Here is a 20,714-nt window from a genome sequence, read left to right on the forward strand (position 1 = left end):
TTTTATAAAATAAAATTAAATACATTTGCTAATGTGAACACTTTCTGTCAACAGATCAGTTAAATAATAATTTTATGATCCACATTCTTCAAAAAAAGGAGCACTTGGAAGATCAATAAGAAGGGACTAATAACAGTAGCCGCATACATAATTTTCTTTTCAACTACTTGGTAATTTTTTGTAGAATAAGTTTTTATGGTGCACCACTTTAATTACATAGACATTAAGATGTGAATAGACATTTCCCTTATCTGCATTGTTGTCTTTAGTGTAATATTTTTTCTGCTTGAGCTTTGTCATGTTTAGGTACAAGTTATAGCATTTGCTGCTGCTGTTTGCCGGGCATAATGTTACTGAATTTGACTTTGTATTACTCTGTTAAGCAAGTGTTACTACGGATTTATTTTTCTTGTTTGCTGCACATTGCCTTATATTAGTTGTAATATTGCAATTGCTTTGCTAATTTATATATACTGCTGTCAATTTCCATTTTTTTGTCATTGCTGTTTGTGTTAATTTGTTATGTGCTGCTGCATTGTCTTGTGCCTTAGCTTAGCATCTGAGCTCAGTAGATTTAAGTTAGCTTAAGATGGGGTAGGCTATATAAGAGAATGGGTTGTGATGAATTGGAAGAAAAAGTATTTTGAAAGAGGATATGAACAAAAAAGTAGGTTTTGGGACAACAGGTTTAGGTAGGATTTTCTTGGAAATAAATGATGAGGTAAGGTAATGGAAAATAAATAACGAGGTAAGAAATATGTGAACATATAAATACAGAAAGCATGCTTGGATAGGATTTTTTTGGTGGAAACAAATGTTGAAATAAGACGAAAGATCTATGGAATGAAGTTTTGGGTTGGACTGCAGTACCAAATGTTACACTGAAAACAAACCCTGCCCTTTCCTCTTGTGTTATTCTGTTATGTGTTTGTGTACCCTTGTGTATTTGTGTTTTTCCTGTCTTTATGTGTTTAGATGATGAGAGTTATGTTGTAGAATTTTTCTAATACTATGTTATTTACTTTTTAAAGATGTTTAGACATTATTTATCTGTTCTGTTTTGTTGCTCATATGTGAAGTTGATGTTTCAAAAGTTATTCTGATCTTTATGTATGTACTTATGTCATAATTCTTGTAACACTGATGTGCATGTTTATTTCTATTCTTTTGTAAAGCCTGTATTACTACAGATGTTATCTGTACTTTTATGTTCTTTAATGATGCATTTTGTACCTTTGTTATTGTATTCTTATGTTATAAAATTGTAATTGACACCAGTTCATCAAATTACGTAACTTGTAAGTTACATTTCACTGCGCACATTTCTGTTGGTCATAGTATATGGATAATATGTGAGAAGTAGGGACTGATAGTGTTTGCACGTGTGTCAATAATTCAGCAAGGGACTGGTTAACAGCATTGCTAGTTCTAAGGACATTTAAAAAAACATTTTGTGAGTGCACAAGTGGTGGATTATGGACTTGCTATATTGTCTGCAAGACTCTTCAATGGTGATTGTGCACCAGCGCAGTCGCAACAGATGGCTGCTGGCCGTCTCTACAAGGACTGAAGTGGGTCTGCACCTCTGGTGGCCCACCAATACCATACTCTCTACCAGGACTAAAGTGGATCTGCATCTTTGATGGCCCACCAATACCATTATTTCTACAAGGACTGCAGTAGGACTGCACCTCTGGTGGCCCACCTATACCATACTCTCTACCAGGACTACAGTGGGTCTGCTCTGTGATGACCTACTTACCAATATTCTTCAAAACTTCGACTGACTCTGCTGTGGGTTTACTCTGTTGTGGCCCATTACCTGTCTGCATGTCAAGAGTCAGCACTGTCTTTCCGTTGGAAGGACAACACACTTCTTGAAGACTGCATGGAAATCCACTACTTCCGTGTGCATTTTCTTTTACTGCTCAGACTTTGAGAAAAAAAAAACCATTGCAATTTTACTGTGATGATGTGATCAGGACTGTCTTTATGGACTGTGAGAAAATTTTAGCTTTTGACCACGGTGTATCAATAAGGGTGTGCATTTGATTTCTTTGTTATTTTTTCATATCTGTATTGGCCAGTGCCCAAAACAATTTGCAAAATTTTTTGTGGGGAGCATGGGGGCTATGTAAGTAGGCTGTTTAGGTTTTTATGTTAGTATCGTCACCTAGTGCTCAGTATGAAAATCACTGGCTGTGCTGTGTGCAATCTGTGGTTGGTTGCATTGTTGTTCGCCATTGTAGTGTTGGGCAGTTGGCTGTTAACAGCGCATAGCGTTGCGCAGTTGGAGGTGAGCCGCCAGCAGTGGTGGATGTGGGGAGAGAGATGGCGGAATTTTGAGAGTGGATGATCTGGACGTGTGTCCATCAGAAACAGTACAGTTGTAAGAATGGATGTCATGAACTGCTATATATATTATGACTTTTTAACACTTTTAAGGTAAATACATTGTTTGATACCTATCAAAATCTTTCATTTGCTAACTATGCCTATCAGTAGTTAGTGACTTCAGTAGTTTGAATCTTTTATTTAGCTGGCAGTATTGGCGCTCGCTGTATTGCAGTAGTTCGAGTAATGAAGATTTTTGAGAGGTAAGTGATTTATGAAAGGTATAGGTTAATGTTAGTCAGGGCCATTCTTTTGTAGGGATTATTGAAAGTCAGATTGCGTTGTGCTAAAAAATATTGTGTGTCAGTTTAAGCACAATCATGTATAATTTTTCTAAGGGGACGTTTCAAACTTTACTCCATTATGTTTCAAGGAAAAAAATTTACAGTCAAAATTCGATAGTTGAGTCCTTTCAGAGAAGAAATTCGCTTTAGATGTGGCCCAATCTCTGATTTATCCTTTGGTTTATACCCTCTACATCACCGTCTAGTGCCATAGAAGTTATTCCTTGATTTCTCAATACTTCTCCCTTCTTCTTATTAGCATTTCTTATTATCATTTTCCATATGTTCCTTTCTTCACTGATACTGCGGAGAACCTCCTCATTTCTTGTCTCATCAGTTTATCTGAGTCCCAACAATATTCAATAGCACCACATCTCAAACGAGTCGATTCGCTTACTTTCCGGTTTTCGCACAATTAGTGATTCACTAATATACAATGATGTGTACAGAACGTACTTTGCCGGCCGCTGGTGGCCGAGCGGTTATAGGCGCTTCAGTCTGGAACCGCGCGACCACTACGGTCACAGGTTCGAATCCTGCCTCGGGCATGGATGTGTGTGATGTCCTTAGGTTAGTTAGGTTTAAATAGTTCTAAGTTGTAGGGGACTGATGACCTGAGATGTTAGCCGGCCGCGGTGGTCTAGTGGTTCTAGGCGCGCAGTCCGGAACCGCGGGGCTGCTACGGTCGCAGGTTCGAATCCTGCCTCGGGCATGGATGTGTGTGATGTCCTTAGGTTAGTTAGGTATAATTAGTTCTAAGTTCTAGGGGACTTATGACCACAGCAGTTGAGTCCCATAGTGCTCAGAGCCAGCCACCTGAGATGTTAAGTCCCATAGTGCTCAGAACCATTTGAACCATTTTTAGAACGTACTTTCTCAGAAATTTCTTCCTCAAGTTAAGGTCAATGTTTAATGCTAGTGGAATTATTTTGGTCTCTTTGCTTCCGTCATGTGTTATTTCGCTTCCAAGGTTGCAGAATTATTTAACCATGAGTACTTCGTAGGCACCAATTTCGCTGTTTAGCTTATAACCAATCTCATTTCTGCCACACCTCATTACTTTCGTCTTTCTTCGGTTTATTCCCACGCCATAGTTGGGGGGCAACAGACGTTCACTCCATTCAAGAGCTCCTCCAATTCTTCCTCACTTTCACTGAGAACAGTAATGTTATCAGCGAATCTTACCATTGATCCCCTTTCATCCTGTACTTTAATTCCACTCTTTAACCTTTTATTTATTTCTCGAATTACTTCTTCGATGTATAGACTGAACAGTATGGGGCAAAGACTGGATGCCTGCCTCACACTCTGTTTAATCGTAGAACATTGTTGTTCGTCTTCCAATTCTTATTATTTTGTAATGGCTCTAGTACGTATCGCATAGAACCCGTCTTTCCCTACAGCTTACTGCTATTTTTTTCAGAATTTCGAAAATCTTGCACCATTTTGCATTATCAAACACTTTTTGAGGTGAACGTGTCTTCATTTTTCTTCAGCTTTCCTCCCATTATCAAGTGCAAAGTTCGGAGCTGCCTTTCTTGTGCCTTTATCTATCCTAATGTCAAACTTATCATCATCTAAACGATCCTCAGTTTCCTTTCCAATCTTTTGTATACTATTTTTATGATCAACCTGGATACATGAAATGTTAAACCGATTGTGGGACGGTTCACTTTTTTCCGAAAGTGTGATTGTATGTCTCCTATCTCATAGATTCCGCGTACCGATTTGAACAGTCGCTTCTTGGACTCTAATGATGGATTGTCTGCGTTTTGGTATCGACCCGAAATTCTTTTTGTATCTCGTCATCAGGCAAGTCGCCCCCCTCCCTCATAGAGACGTTCAGAGCAGTATTTCCATCTATACACTCTCTGCTCTGCGTATAACAGTGGAATTCCTACGCTCTTGTTTTAGTCTCACCGAAAGTTATTTCAACTTTTCTATACGCAGAAGCTCATTGCTTGTCATATCTTCATATTTTTCCTATAGCTATTTCGCCTTGGTCTCTCTGCACTTCCTATTTAATGTATTCCTAAGTGACTTATAATGTTGTAGTTCTGTCTTTCCCTGAACATTTTTACAGTTCTCTTATTCGTCTATCATGTCAAGTTTTTCTTCATTTCTCACAGGTTTTTTCGTCATTAACTACCTTGTACAAATGTCTGCCTCTCCAGCTTCTGTGATTGCCACTTTTAGAGATGCCTACTATGGTATCTCATCATTTCTCAGTTCTTCAGCATCTCACTTCTTTTCACATTGATTCTTCGGCACGATTCTCTTAACTTCAGTCTACTCTTCATCATTACTAAATTGTGATCCGAGTCTACTTGTTTCTGGGCAAGCACTAAAATCCAATACCTGATTTAGGAACCTCTGTACTTTCTTCTAACCGCCTGTGATCAGGTGGTAACAGCCGAAGATAGTGACATCTCGAGTTATATGGCAAGAATACTATTTGAAGAATGTGACAAGTGGGCACTTCAAAAATAAACGCAAAGAAAACATTGCATATGACAGTTTGGAATGACAAACAGCACGATTTACGTATTGGGAATTTTAATGTTAAATATTGTTCACATATAAGTATCCATACCTGGCGAATGGAAAGCCTTTGTAAGGTACTAAAAATAAGACTGGAGTAGGGAAACCTGTACTTGACAATTAAACTTGATCACTTGGAGCAATAAGATCACAAACGAAAAAGAATATTGTAAAACATGTATAAATGGGGCAGAAGCTTGAAAAATAAGAATAAGAAAAAAAATTAGTCGCTACCTTTGCTGAATGGTCATTGAAGACGTACCGCTGAAGTCTCAAGGTTCGACTATATCAGAAATGAAGAAATCAGAAACATTAAGGAAATGAAAATGGAAACGAACGTCAACCAAGTTATTTAATAGAGGCGGTTACTACGATATGGCAATTTAGAAGGAAGAGCTGATAATGGATGGCAAAAGAAGGTATGGAGGTGGATCCAAAAAGAGACAATGTCGACCACTTAGAAGATGAATGACGAATATGAAAGAACCTACAGAATGCAGGAGACTCCAAGACAGAAATGGGAAACATCGTGAGCTATGGAGCTTGAGAAGCGAGGAACGGCACTAGCTATAATGAACTCGCAGTTATACGGACAGCTTTGTCATCAGTTGTTCTAGCGGTTCATTTAATACAAACTGGTACTTATTATCTGTGTGAGAACAGATTGTACTCCAATGGTCACGGCTACCGCTACACCCAACACCTGCTGTCGACGGAACCATCTGGATAATGAAGCTCTCCTTATTTCTGCATTACCCAAACTAGCTCTCGCTGTTCTGTTGTTCTGGACATGTAGAACGCTTATTTACAAACAAAGAGCGTTTAGGGGCCGTGTACAGCCTTCTGTGTTACCTGATCTCGTCATACTGCCTAGTGATCGTCCATGACACGTTGGTACTTTTTAGAATATTTGCTTATAGCGTCATTCGGAAGATTTCTCTTGGAAATGTCACGTAAGTCTCTTGTTACACTATCTCAAAGAAACAACATGTCATCGGTGCTCAAACTGGGATCGAATAGCAGTAGCAAGTGTCTAGTGAATACGACAGTTCCACCTGATGTTAACCGAGCAATCCTTTTGAACAAGGAGAATGTAAATGTTACGAATTTACTAGAGGACTTTTAAAATGTTTCAGTGCTTGGTGGTGAGAAAATTGACAAAACACAGTGCACAGCAGCGAGACACGGTTCACGAAATCAAAATTATAATTAACAATATGTATGGTCAAGGTGATCAGAACAGAATATAGGAGTGATTTAAATTATTTGTCTTAACAGTATATTAATTCAGCCTGTTCTTGGGTGTCAAGCAGAGGCATTTTATCCATGTAGCACACGATACACCCCGCGCTGAAATGAAAATAATAATACTGTGTCGAATTATTTGTACGTGTGTGTACAGTCGAATTTTAAAACTATGGAAACGATGAATAATTAACATATAATTCTTTGCATTTTTGAACATATGAGGAGGACATTCATCGTACTTCTACTTTATTAAACAATGTTTTACGAATTACAAATTGGAACAAGACTTTTATTGACTTTTCCGTTCCAGTCCAATCTGATGTGCAGTAATGTGAATTGAGCCACAATATTGTTGGCAGAAACTGTTTGCTTTACACTGCTCACAAAGCTCGCCTAAAATCGGTTTCCTCAAGAATCAAACGACGCACGTCACAATGCCAGAATACTCTCAAAGCCTGACAGCTTTTCATCTGAATTAAGGTTAGTGATAATGTATCTCACTTAATGCTGGTTTGGCGAAACCGTTTCCAATACCCGTCACTAATTTCCAGTTCAGTCGCAGTGTGTCATTTCAGAATGTTTGTTTACCACGTTTCAACTAATTTCTGGCTAGTCTTCGAGCGTATTTTAATTCATTCATAGATATACTGTATATATTTTTTTCCGAAATTTGTGGTAAGTTTCTGTGGGACCAAACTGCTGAGGTCATCGGTCCCTAGACTTACACTCTACTTAATCTAACTTAAACTAAATAACTAGGGACAACACACACACCCATGCCCGAAGGAGGACTCGAACCTCCGACGGAGGGAGCCGCGCGAACCGTGGCCAGGCGCCCTAGACCGCTGGGCTACCCCGTTCGGCATATATATATATATATATATATATATATATATATATATATATATATATATATATATATATATATATATGTATATATATATATATATACGTATCAGACAACTAGAAAAAGTAGAACGGAAAATACTTAGGAAAATAGTTGGCGCAACTAACAGCAATGGAATATGGATCAAGAAACCTACAGAGGAACTATACAAACATACGGAGACAAACACAGAAAAGATTAGAAAAAGGCAGACTACAATTCTATGGACACCTATACAGAATGCCATCACACGCACTGACCAAACAGATCTTTGACTGGGTAACCACGAGAAACAACAATTGGGTGGCAGCAGACACCACAATAAACGACAGAATAAAATTCAGAAACATCTTTCTGAAAAGTAAACTACATGAGATACACTGTGACAAAAGAACAGGCGTAAAATGGTCCGAAGAACGCAAGCAAGATCACAGCCGGAATATGAATGAAATACGGGCAACCAAAAAGGCAATTAATATGAAGCCGAAGACACGAAGCCAATAAGAAGCATGGACAGAGGACCGGAATCAGAAACACAGCAAAGAAGGCAGCAAAAGGAACTGGCCATTTAGTTTAGTCCAACTGCGCTCTTTAAGGGAAAAACACCAAGAAGGTGAGTCAGGAGGAAAGGTATATGCTTTGAGGGGTTACAGTATTAGTGATTCTGAACAAAAAACTTCATATGGACGTATGCCCTATTCCGAACGGTTTTTGAGATAGAACACACTTAATATCACATTTTTTTCGTTTTTTTAATAACTCGAAAACCGCAACCTCCAGCGAAAACGTGTCGCAGTACAAAATTAAACTATATTAAATTTCCTACAAAAAAGGACCTGTTCATTGTTTTCTCTAGAAGTAATGGTGTGTGCAAAGAGAGCGCGGGAATGTTGAAAAGCTCGCTCGCCGTGCATGCACTGTGACTTACGTAGTTTTTGTAGGCCAATTTGAGGTAGTTACCCGACTTGATAGACCAAAAGTGTCCCGTATCAAACAGTTCGTCTCACTTGCTCTACACTTCTTCGGTACATTGTAAACCTCAAATTGGCCTACAAAAGCCACTTAAGCTACGCGCATGCGCGTCGAGCGAGTTTTTCAACATTCTCGCGCTCTGTTCGCACAAACCATTAGTTCTAGAGAAAAAAATTAATAGGACCTTTCCTGTAGGAAATTTAATATAGTTTAATTTTGTACTGCGACACGTTTTCGCTGGAGGGTGCGGTTTTCGAGTTATTCAAGAAACACGTACAAAAGAGATATTAAATGCATTCTATCTCGGAATCTATTCGGAATAGGGCATACGTCCATATGAAGTTTTTTTGTTGAGAATTGCTCAAACTATCACCCCTCAAAGCATCTACCTTTCCTCCTAACTCCCCTTATATATATATATATATATATATATATATATATATATATATATATATGTGTGTGTGTGTGTGTGTGTGTGTGTGTGTCTGCATTCAGTCTCTCACGCCGAGTGCAGGAATGTTAGTTTTGCAGTTTCCCCTTCACAGTGTACATCAGTCTTCCCCAAACGATAAACCGCGACGTGTTGCGATGTGTGACACAGCCCTTAGGCAGCGGGAATCGGAGTTTTGTTCTATCCAAATATCAAAATTTTATAAGTTCATAATACGTCACGCCATATTTATTAATGTGAGCTGTAATAATTTGTAATCAGTTATCAGATATTCTGTTCAAGTTAGCGCATGAAACGGAGGATAACTACCATTTATGCTTGCAGTAGTTCCAGCTGTGGTACCACTCTAAAGGCAGCCACTTGTGTTGTGGTGTTAAAGCAGTTAGTCAAGCTGTTGCTAGTCTCTTATCAATAGTGAAGGATGACACAGAATGTTCCAGGAAGTCTGTTACCCGTTTTCAGATGGCAGTCGCGTATATGAGGCGGTTACCATGTGTCCGAGGCACAATACGGCGATTCTCCTCATCACTTGGTTTTAGGTGGCACTCGCAGATATGAGGGGGATACGACGTGTTTTGTTCAAATGGCTCTAAGCACTATGGGACTTAACATCTGAGGTCATCAGTCCTCTAGAACTTAGAACTACTTAAACCTAACTAACCTAAGGACATCACACACATCCATGCCCGAGGCACGATTCGAACCTGCGACCGTGGCAGCAGCGCGGTTCCGGACTGAAGCGCCTAGAACCGCTCGGTCACAGCGGCTGGCACTTGCTTGGTGCACGTCAGACGTGGTCGGCCGGAGCCTTGACAAAGAGTATGCTGCCCTAACAGTCCCATGCAGTCCGACATTGGGCCTCTGTCACATCCGAATGCCCCACAAATCAGGATATTACACGGTTAGATCATGTGGCCAAATGGAAGTCCACAAAGAGACCCTTTCAAACGTAGCCAGGTGCTGATAACGCTGTCTCGCAAGTGTATGCAGCTTCTTTGTGTCCTATACAGTGATCACTCAACATCTCTCGCTGTTCGCACCACTTATGTAGGCTACTAGGACTAAACACACTAAACATGAATAACACTAACGCACTCTGACAGTCGTTCTACCTGTCACAGAGAACTGCAACTCTAATTATTTACATACCAATACGTATACGTATACGAAAATGCATAGACATCCGATCATGTATTTTCAGTGATTCACTTTTTTCAACAGGCAGTGGCTTTGTAGCCAGGGAAAAATACGATGACCCATCCCACTTGAAAGAAGTTTGCATAATTTTAAACTACAGAGATTCATTAGACAAAATTTAGTATTCTATAATTTATCTTACTTGTGGACAGATCCGCAAAATAAATGAACATCAACTGTTTCCATACGGGATAATTTTCTTAAATGGGCACAAACTGCACAAAATCGCACCTGAAGGGGCAAAAAAAGGTCATAATAACATGTGTTTCATGGCAGCTACAACCGCTTGAAAGAGGAGGTAGGGGACACTCTGGCACGGACGTGTGAATGCAGCGACATCTTGGACAACATAACGGCTCATTAGTGTGGAGTTGAAATATTAGTACAGACAGAACAATCCCGCTTACATTACGTGTTCTCATGCGCGCTTTCAATCACTGAGACCTATCTTGCCAAAGATTTTTTCTCCACATGTAAGTGGGTGTACCACGATTGCAACACATTTTCACCCATACGTCCATATGAACAGTTTTGGTGCTTACCCTCTCAGAGATCGCTTACTGCTGTTTGTTCCCATTTAGTAAAATCATCCTGCATAGTTGTCTGTATTGAGATACTAACAAACTAGTAAACCTATCCACCACAACAACATTTGCTAACTGGACTGTCATGCGCTTGAAAAAAATAATTCTCCAACAATATCTGTTCAAGTAACAAGCAAGTCTAGTTCCAAATTCTACATTTACATGACTAGTCCGCGATTCACACTTCAGTGACTGGCAGAGGGTTCATCGAACCACCTTCACACTATTTTTCTACTGTTCCACTCTCGAACAGCGCGCGGGAAAAACGAACACCTCAACCTTCCAGTGCGAGCTCTGATTTCTCATATTTTATTACAGTGATCATTTCTCACCACAATGGTGGACGTTAACAAAATATTTTCGCATTCGGAGGAGAACGTTGTAGATTGAAATTTCGTGAAAAGATCTCGTCGCAATGAAATACTTCTTTCTTATACTGATAGCCAAACCAGTTCGCGTGTCATATCCGTGACACTCTCCCCTATATTTCGCCCTTCTTTGAAATTTTTCTATGTCCTCCGTCAATCCTACCTGGTAAGGATCCCAAAGCGCGCAGCAGTAATCTAGCAGGGGACGGACAGACGTCTTTCATCTTCTAAGACTTATACAATTAAAACACAGTCTTTCCACAACATTATCTATGTGATCGTTATAATTTAAGCTGTCCGTAATCATAATGCCAAGTATTTACGGGTAGTTACATTGACAGTCTTCAGATATGGGTGATTTGTCGTGTAACCGATTCCTTTTAGTACTCATGTGGATGACCTCACAATTTTCTTTATTAGGGGCCAATTAACGCATTTCACCCCTTAAAATACCTTGTGTACTTAATTTTGCAATTGGGTTTGACTTTTTGAAGACTTTACGAGACTGTGAATGACAGTATCACCCGCAAACAAAGATATCTGCTCAGATTGGCTCCTAAATCGTTTGTATGGATTAAGAACAACAGAGGGGCTATAACACTTCCTCGAACGCCATATATCACTTCTGTTTTACTCTACGACTTTCCGTAAATTACTGTGATCTATGACCTTTCTAACAGAAAATCGCGAATTCACTCGCAAGACTGAGAGGATACTCCATAGGAAAGTAGTTTCATTAAAAGCCTTTTGGAAATCTAGAAATATGAAAATCAATTTGAGATTCCCTGTCGATAGCAGTAATCACTTAGTGAGAATAAAGAGCTAGTTGTGTTTCACAAGAACGATATTTTCTGAATCCGTGTTGACTGTGTGTCAATCGATCGTTTTCCTCGAGGTAATTCATAACGTTAGAACATAGTATACGTTCCAAAATCCTACTGCAAATTGACGTCATTAATACTGGTCTTCAATTCATCGTGTTACCCTACTTCTTTTCTTGAGTATTGGCCTGACCTGTGCAGCCTTTTTGTCTTTATGTAAGGATCTTTCGTCGAGCAAGTGGTTGTATATGATTGTTAAGTACGGAGCTACTATATCAGCATACGCTGAAAAGAAACTAATCGGTATACAATCTGGACCGGAGGACTTATGAAGTGATTTAAGCTGTTTTGCTACGCCTACAGCATGCACTTTAAGTTAAGCATGTTGGTAGCAGTTCTTGATTCGAATTCTGGTATATTTACCTCGTCTCCTTTGGTGAAGGAATTTCGGAAAACGGTATTCAGTAACTCCGCTTTAGTGGCACTGTCATCGGTAACATTACCTTCGCTATCACGCAGTGAAGGTATTGATTGCATCATGTCGCTGGCGCACTTCACATACGACCAGAGTCTCTTTGGGTTTCCTGGGAGATTTCGAGACAGTGTTTCGTCGTGGAAACTATTAAAAGCATCTCGCATCGAAGTTCACGTTAACTTTCAAGCTTCTGTAAAACTTTTGTAACCTTAGGATTTCGTTTCTGCAATAGTGTTCTGTCTTGTGCACCATGGGGTGTATAAATTTCTCCATTGCTGTCGATACCATTTCTTTGAATATAAGCCATACCTCGTCTTCACTTTTGTAGTTCGTTCGGAGTGAATCGAGGCTATTTGTTTGGATGGCGTCAAGTGAACTTATAATTTCTTTTTTGAATAATTGTATTTTGCTTCTCTTTTTAGTTTGTATGGATGTTCCGTAGTCATTATTGCTACAATGACTTTGTAGTCACTAATCGCTGTATCTCTCATAATGCTCCCTATCTGCTCTGGATTATTTGTTGCTAACAGGTCGAGTACATTTTCACAGCCATTTACATTTCGAGAGGGCTGCTTAATCAATGGTTACAAATAATTTTCGGAAAAAAGCATTTAGTACAAATTCAGGAGAGTTTTATGGCTACCACCGACTTTAACCTTAGATTGCTAAACCCTCGTAAAAATTTCGATTGCAGTAGTGTACAAAATAGGATATTTTTTACTTAGTTTGGTATGTAATGTTCCACTGGAGATCTAATAATTGTTATTAACTAATAATTGCAATTAACTAATGCATAACCTATAAATTATGACTCCCTTTGAATAAAATGGGGAGTAGTAAACTTAATAGCAATGTAACAGTTTTCTCCCTTTAGCGTTCTTGGGTTAAACACGTAGTTCAGCCAATGTATTGAGGGTAGACTGGAGACACGACCAGTTATAATTATGTAAGGGGAGTACCTATCTATCTGAAATGAGATTCAAGTCATATTTGAACTGTTCAACAACTTTACCACCTGAGTCGGGAGGTTGGTAAAAGGAACCAGTTAATTAATTTGGGACCCTCTCAATACAATAACACATGGCTATACTGATTTGGAATATTTTTAAAAAAGAAATGCGTTACAGAATACTCAACTTTGTATCAATTGTTTATTTAAGAGTGGTTTCAAAATATAGTGGGATAGGACGCTATGTTCTTCAACAAACAAATTTTCGGCTCAGATTATAGAGTCTAAGAGCTGAATGCTTTCTTTAACTTTACTGGTGTTTTATCATTAACAAAACCAATTTTTCTGTAATCAGAGTCAACATTATTGACATCTGACAATTTTTGGAATTAGGAATATGATCCTTGCACACGTTACGTGATTAAGCTCAATAACTGCCTTGGAACGCAAGAAGATTAATGAGCAAAAATCACAGCAAGGTGATACATGCACTCTTATAAATCTAATGAAACTGCATTGCCTGGAGGGGACGATGCTTTGAGCGCCGGTGGTGATGGCGTTCTAGTATTTCGTAAGCGCGGTTCAGCATTCGAACTGATGTTATATATTTCTTCCTTCCATGTCCCAACAATATACAGCGATGCCCAAACATTCCATGGTGCATTAATAAGTCGAATGCCGCACGTATTGTGATGGATGTTTCACCGGGCGGCCAGGTCGGTGATGGCGGTAGGGGTGAGGAGGCCCTTCTGTGATCTCTAGTGGACACATGGAGTCGGTCTTGCGGATCTGCTGTGACACTCTATTCCTTCACCATGTGCCTCTTTTCAGGGGCGCATACAGCCCTAATTTATTTTTATGGAAGGCAACGCGCGGTCACCTCGAACAGCGCACGTGGAGAAGCTGCTGGAACGGGAGGATACTGAGCGAATGAACAAGCATGTCCATTTCCCGGACCTAAATGCCGTTGAGCATAAGTGGGATGCTTTGTGGAGAGATACTACCGTATGTCCACATGCACCAGCCACCATCCAGGAGTTCTCAACCGCACTGGTGGAGGAGTGGAGAACCTACCACAAGAACTCCTTACTAACCTTGTAGCCGGCCGCTGTGGCCGAGCGCTTCTAGGCGTTTCAGTCCGGAACCACACGGCTGCTACGGTCGCAGGTTCGAATCCTGCCTCAGGCATGGATGTGTTTGATGTCCTTAGGTTAGTTAGGTTTAAGTAGTTCTAAGCCTAGGGGACTGATGATCTCAGTTGTTAAGTCCCATAGTGCTTAGAGTCATTTGAACCAACCTTGTAGCCAGCTTGAGAGATCGTTGAAGACCATGTATTGCTGTTCGTGGTGATCATACATGTTCCGCTTTTTGTTATATCCAGGGTACCATCATAAATTGTGGTGACTTCAATGCAATTACTGTCTTTAGTAAAAGTGTCATTCCTGTTCGTCTCATTACGTAATTTTTTCAGTTACTTTCTCTACTATACTGCAGCTATTCTTTGTATAAATTTCCCAAGTTTCACTAAGTTATGTTAGTTGGTAGTGATATATCACGCGAAGTTACTTTCAAACTTAAGTTTTGCGCACCAGTGTATGTGTGAAAATCCGAGACAAAAAGGAAGGAATTATCCAAATGGAACGGAAACCCGTAGATGTGATGAACATGGAGAGACAAACATATGGTTAAAATTTCAGATAAAATAGATCATTTATTCAAGAGAAACAGCTTCACAAATTGGGAAGACAATAACGCGTTGGTCAATCTCTGGCCGTTACGCAAGCAGTTATTCGCCTTAGCATTGACCGACGGAGTGATTGGATCCCTCCCGAGGAAAATCGTACCAAATTCTGTCCAGTTAACGCGTTACCTCGTTCAAAATACCGAGATGGTTGGAGGCCCTGCCCGTAATGCTACAAACGTTCTCAACTGGGTACATATCCGGGAACTTGCTGGCCAAGGCAGAGTTTGCAAGCACAAAGAGAAGCTGTAGAAACTCTCTCTGTGTGCGGGTGGGCGTTATCTTGCTGAAATGTGTCCAAGATAGCTTGCCATAAAGAACAATAAAACGGGGGCAGAAAATCGTTGACGTAACATTGTGCTGTTAGGATGCCGTGGATGACAACCAAAGGTGCCCTGCTAATAAACAAAATGGCAACACAGACCGTCACTCAGGGCCGTCGGGCTGTATGTCAGGCGACGGTCAGGTTGGTATCCCACCACCGTCCATGGCGTCTCCAGACTCGTCTTTGCTGCTCATTGGAGCTCAATTTGGACTAATCACTGCAGACAATCAGACAATTCTGTTCCAGTCAGTGAGATTCCAGGCCTAAGATATGCCTGGAGACGGGCTGGACAGCAGTGGGATACCAACCTGACTGTCGCCTAACAGACGGCCGCTGTGGCCGAGCGGTTCTAGACGCTTCAGTGTGGAACCGCGCGACCATTACGGTCGCAGGTTTGAGTCTTGCCTCGGGCATGGATGTGTGTGATGTCAGGTTAGTTAGGTTTCAGTAGTTCTAAGTTCTAGGGGACTGATCACCTCCGATGTTAAGTCCCATAGTGCTCAGACCCACTTGAACCATTTTTTTGTCGCCTGACAATAAGCAAAAGTGAAGATCCGGATGTCATTTATCTTCAAAGCAGAGCCCTTTTGGCTTTCATCAGTGGCACCCTTATAACAAAGCGGTACGTCGACGACATTCTACGTCACGTTTTGTTGCCCTTCATGGCAATCTATCATGGGCTCATATATCAGCGAGATAATGCCCGCCCGTATAAAACGAGAGCTTCTACTACTGATTGTCTTCGTACTTGTCAAACCCTGTCTTGACCACCACTGTCGCCGGATCTATCCCGAATTGAGAACGTTTGGAGCGTTATAGTAGGGCTCTCCAACTACTTCAGAATTTTGACCATCTTACGCACCATCTGGGCAGAATTTGGCGCGATACAGATTAGGAAGGCATCCAGCAACTCTATTAACCAATCCCTACACGAATAACTGCCTAGATAAGGCCCAGAGATGGACCTATCAGTTATTGACTTGCTCAGTCTGTGAAACTCTTCCTTTTAAATAATTCATCCAGTTGTGATGAAGTTGTAATCATTTCTTTGTCTCTCCACGTGCATCACGTCTACCGACTTTTTTTGTCTTGGGATGTTAATGTGCGAAATACAGCTGTTTAACATATGTGTATGCAGGTAAAGCCGCAGGCAGAAAGCTCCCAGCGTTTGGATTAAATCTGGAAAAATCCGTTCTCGTAACATTTCATGTTCACAAGGAGGAACAGCCGAAAAATTTACTTGCTTTTGTTGAAGAAATGAGAACCGCGAGGAACTTAACATTAGAACTGGTGATCATAAGCAGATGAAGTTAAGGAATCGTGCTATCCTGGCAGCAAAACGACCTATGATGGGCGGAGCAAGGAGGACATAAAAGGCTGACTAGACCTCGCAAAACGAGCATTTCTAGCCAAGAGTACTATCGTCAAACATAGGCCTTAACTTGAGGAAGAAATTTCTGAGAATGTTTGTTTGGAACACAGCATTGCGTGGTAGTGAAACATGGGCAGTGGGAAAAACTGGAAAACAAGAGAATCGAAGTATTTAAGATGTGATGCTACTGAAGAAAAGGAAATTAGGTGGACTGATAAGGTAAGAACGAGAAGGTTATCGGCAGAATCGGTAAGGAAATGAACATATGGAAAACACTGAGAAGAAGAAGAAGGGACAGATGGTGGGACATCTGTTAAGACGTCAGGGAAGAACTTCTATGGTACTAGAGGGAAATGTAAAGGGCAGAAACGCTAGAGGAAGACAGAGATTGGCATACTGCAACAGATAATTCAGGACGTATGTTGCAAGGGCTACTCTGAGATAAAGATGTTGGCACAGGAGAAATATTTGTGTTTGGCGGGGTCTTATTGAACCAGTCAGAGAGAATGATGATACATGTAACTGTGGCTGTTTTGTGTATGTGCACCTACTTGAAAAAAAGAAGAGCCATTACAACGCGTACCGAGTGCAGCTAGTCGTCAGTAATTGCGGTTTTGTTGAAGTATCTCTTTCGTATAGTACTATGTTTCTACCTGTAGTACACTGTGCCGACCACAGCAGAGACGCAAGCCTGACGGTGAGTGCCTTGTCTGGCCTGGCGGTAAACATCCTTCGCCAAGTGTGCAGCAGTCATTGTGTTATTGCAGGGTAGACTGTTTCTGCAATGCTCTGAGGTGTTTGGATATAGAAGGAAGAATTATATTAGAGAAGCTTGCTTGCTGAACGATACTTGCCCAAAAGTAGTCAATGCCATCACCGTCGCAGCTCAATACGTCTTCGCCTCCAGGCAGAATACGTTTCATTAGATTTGTAAAAGCGGGATCAGTAGCTCCTTTGCTCCGGTCTAATACAATTGTGGAATTTAATCTCATTGCATTCCAAGACAGTTATTGACCTTAGTCATGTAACCTGTGCTAGAGTCATATTCCTAATCCCGTAAGTTATCCGAATGTCAATAAAGTTTAATCTAATTATCCATCAATCCGAGGCTTATTGCTTCTTAAAGTGGAGATAATATAGCCCTGCTTCATCTCCAAGGTATCGACATTCTAAAGGCTAGCGACTGACTGCTGGTTGCTCCTCTACTAGCGCCCTCACTATACCCTATTACGGCTTTTACTTTGGTGCGCTAATCACTTGAGATACAACTAGGGACCGCCCTCCAGCTTTTCGTTCTCGAGTAATATAGTAGTGATAATGTAGTGATATACAACAGGCTCTAGATGCCGGCTCCCAGGTTGATGCCATGTCTCTCGACTTTCGAAAGGCGTTCGACTCAGGTCCGCACTGTCGCTTGCTACAAAAAGTGCGCGCTTACGGTCTATCCGATGACATATGCGGTTGGAGAGAAAGTTTTGTAACAGACAGGAAGCAGTATGTCGTCCTGAACGGTGTGACTTCAACAGAAACATGCGTACCTTCAGGTGTGTTCCAGGGCAGCGTAATAGGTCCTCTTCTTTTTACGATTTACATAAACGATCTGGTTGATGCCATTGACAGCGGCCTTAGACTGTTTGCCGATGATGCTGTAGTCTACAGGAAAATAGTATCACACGAAAGTTGTCAACAAATCAATAAGGATTTGCAGAAAATAAATGCGTGATGTAATGACTGGCAGTTAACTCTCAATATTAGTAAGTGTAACCTACTGCGTATAACAAGGCGAAAATCACCATTAATGTACGAGTACAAACTAAATGCCCAGTCTTTGGAAGCGAAAACGTCCTTCAAGTATCTGGGGGTGATTATTCAAAATGATCTCAAATAGAATGATCAGATTACACAAGCAACGGGTAAGGCGAACTCTAGATTACGGTTTATTGGTAGAATTCTGAAGCGATGCAGTCCTTCAACAAAGGAAATTGCTTACAATACGTTATTTCGTCCAGTCTTGGAGTACTGCTCGTCTGTGTGGGACCCTTACCAGTTGGGTCTGATTCAAGAGATTGAGAAGGTGCAAAGAAGAGCGGAAAGATTCGTGATTGGTACATATAGCCATCGCGAAAGCGTTTCAATCTCATAGAAACTTTGAAGTGGGACACTCTTGCAGACAGACGGCGCGCTAACCGGAAGGGGCTGCTCACTAAATTCCGAAATCCGATCTTCACAGAGGATGTAGAGCATATGTTATTACTACCAACTTTCAAATCGCGCAATGATCACCATTCAAAGATAAGGGAAATTAGAGCTCGTACTGAAGCGTTCAGACAGTTGTTTTTCCCTCGCGCGATCCGCGAGTGCAACAGAGGGGGGGAAATATGACTCTGGGGCAAATTGTGCCCTCCGCCACACACCGCTTGGTGGCTAGCGGAGTATATATGTAGATATGTAGATGTAGAAGTAACACACATCTATGTGTCGATTCCTATGCATGAATTTGTAATTTCATACATAAACCACACACAAGAAATATTCATCATTACCACAAATAGTGAAAAATTATATACATTTATAAACAGACAATGATAACAGAGCAATAGCTATATTAATGACACACTATACTGGTGTTACAGATTCTCTTCAGCATTTGCGAGAACGTCTTATACATTATTAGTATACTAGCGAATATTTACGATATTATTACAATATGACCATTTTTGCACAAATGCCGTTCCCTGAGTTTTCTGTGTTAGTGATGCAAACAGTCAGGTTATTTATTTCGTTTTAGGGAAGCCTGAGCTCTAGCTTTTCTACTTCTGGTAAACAGTATTCCTATACTGCTTCACGGAGTAAGACTTTACTCTTTGTAACTGTAACGGTTCAGATCTTGCTAAGATAAATGTGTAACTGTTTATAAAGTGTTTCCAGCTAATTTTATTCACTTAACATTCTCTGCTTTACCTGTTTCACAATGTTCAAGATTCTCGAGGAGAGCTTTATGGCGATCATCTTAAATGACGACACAGCATCCTTATCACACCTGTAGTGGTGCACTCTATACGAGCCTACAGTTTCTTGACGTGCGTCTTTTGTAATCTCTTCCCTTAGAGGACCCACAGTTTTCCTCAAGATTATTCCTTGCAAGATACCGTACTTGTCATTTTTTTCTTTTGTCAGCAGTCTATCTACTTGTGTATTGCCGTAAATCATCTCTTCTTATTTTCTGCTAATCTTGTTAGCTCTTTGTCACTACTACTCACAACATCCTCTAAATCTGTTTCGCCTCTACAAGTTTTCCCCACTAACGCTACTTTCTGAGTACAGTGGCAAATGTCTCACCAACCTGTTCCTCCTTATACTAAAGCCCTTCCATACATGTCTTTCGTCAAGTATTGCCTGCAACACTTCTTTAGTTTAATTTATATATTCACTGAATTCTCAACAGGCGTCGATAGAATCGCATTCAAATGCTTTCAGTTTCACCCTTTCCTCTAGATTTCCCGTGGCCTCCGATTCACTGATGATTTAGTCTACTTTTCGCCCTCTGTATAACTTCATTTCCTACATTGTATCATTTCCAATTTTGTGTACAAAATATACTGCCCGTTCCGTTCACCGTTTTCTAATTTTAAAATTACTATTTTGTAATTAGTATCTGTTTTCTTTCGAAAAAATGTTGCTCCTCTGCCACTGTGCATTATCCACAACGTTGTAAGAATTGAGATTGTGTTACTCCAACATACACCTGCCAAGTCTTCACCAGCATCAAAATACGCTCGGAAGTTGTACTTCATAAACCATAATTGCTAGTCCAATACCTTTTCCTTTCTGAAAGCAAGTCAGTTTTTGTTAAATACTTCTTGGTTTTTTTTTTTTCTTCTGGTCTTCAGTCTGCAAGAGTGATATGTCAGACTGACAGTGCGACTGTTTTCACATTTATCCGCTCGCACCTTTATTAGCGACTCGATGATGATAATGTTTTCTGGTAAATGAAGTTGACATGGGGGTAGGGTGTTTATTACACAGGGTGAACTAAAATTTGCTCACTCAGACACCGCAGTATAGATCCTTGCATACTAAAAATACAAGATTCTTGTCAGACATAG

Source organism: Schistocerca piceifrons, chromosome 4, assembly GCF_021461385.2.
Source record: "Schistocerca piceifrons isolate TAMUIC-IGC-003096 chromosome 4, iqSchPice1.1, whole genome shotgun sequence".
Lineage (NCBI taxonomy): Eukaryota > Metazoa > Arthropoda > Insecta > Orthoptera > Acrididae > Schistocerca > Schistocerca piceifrons.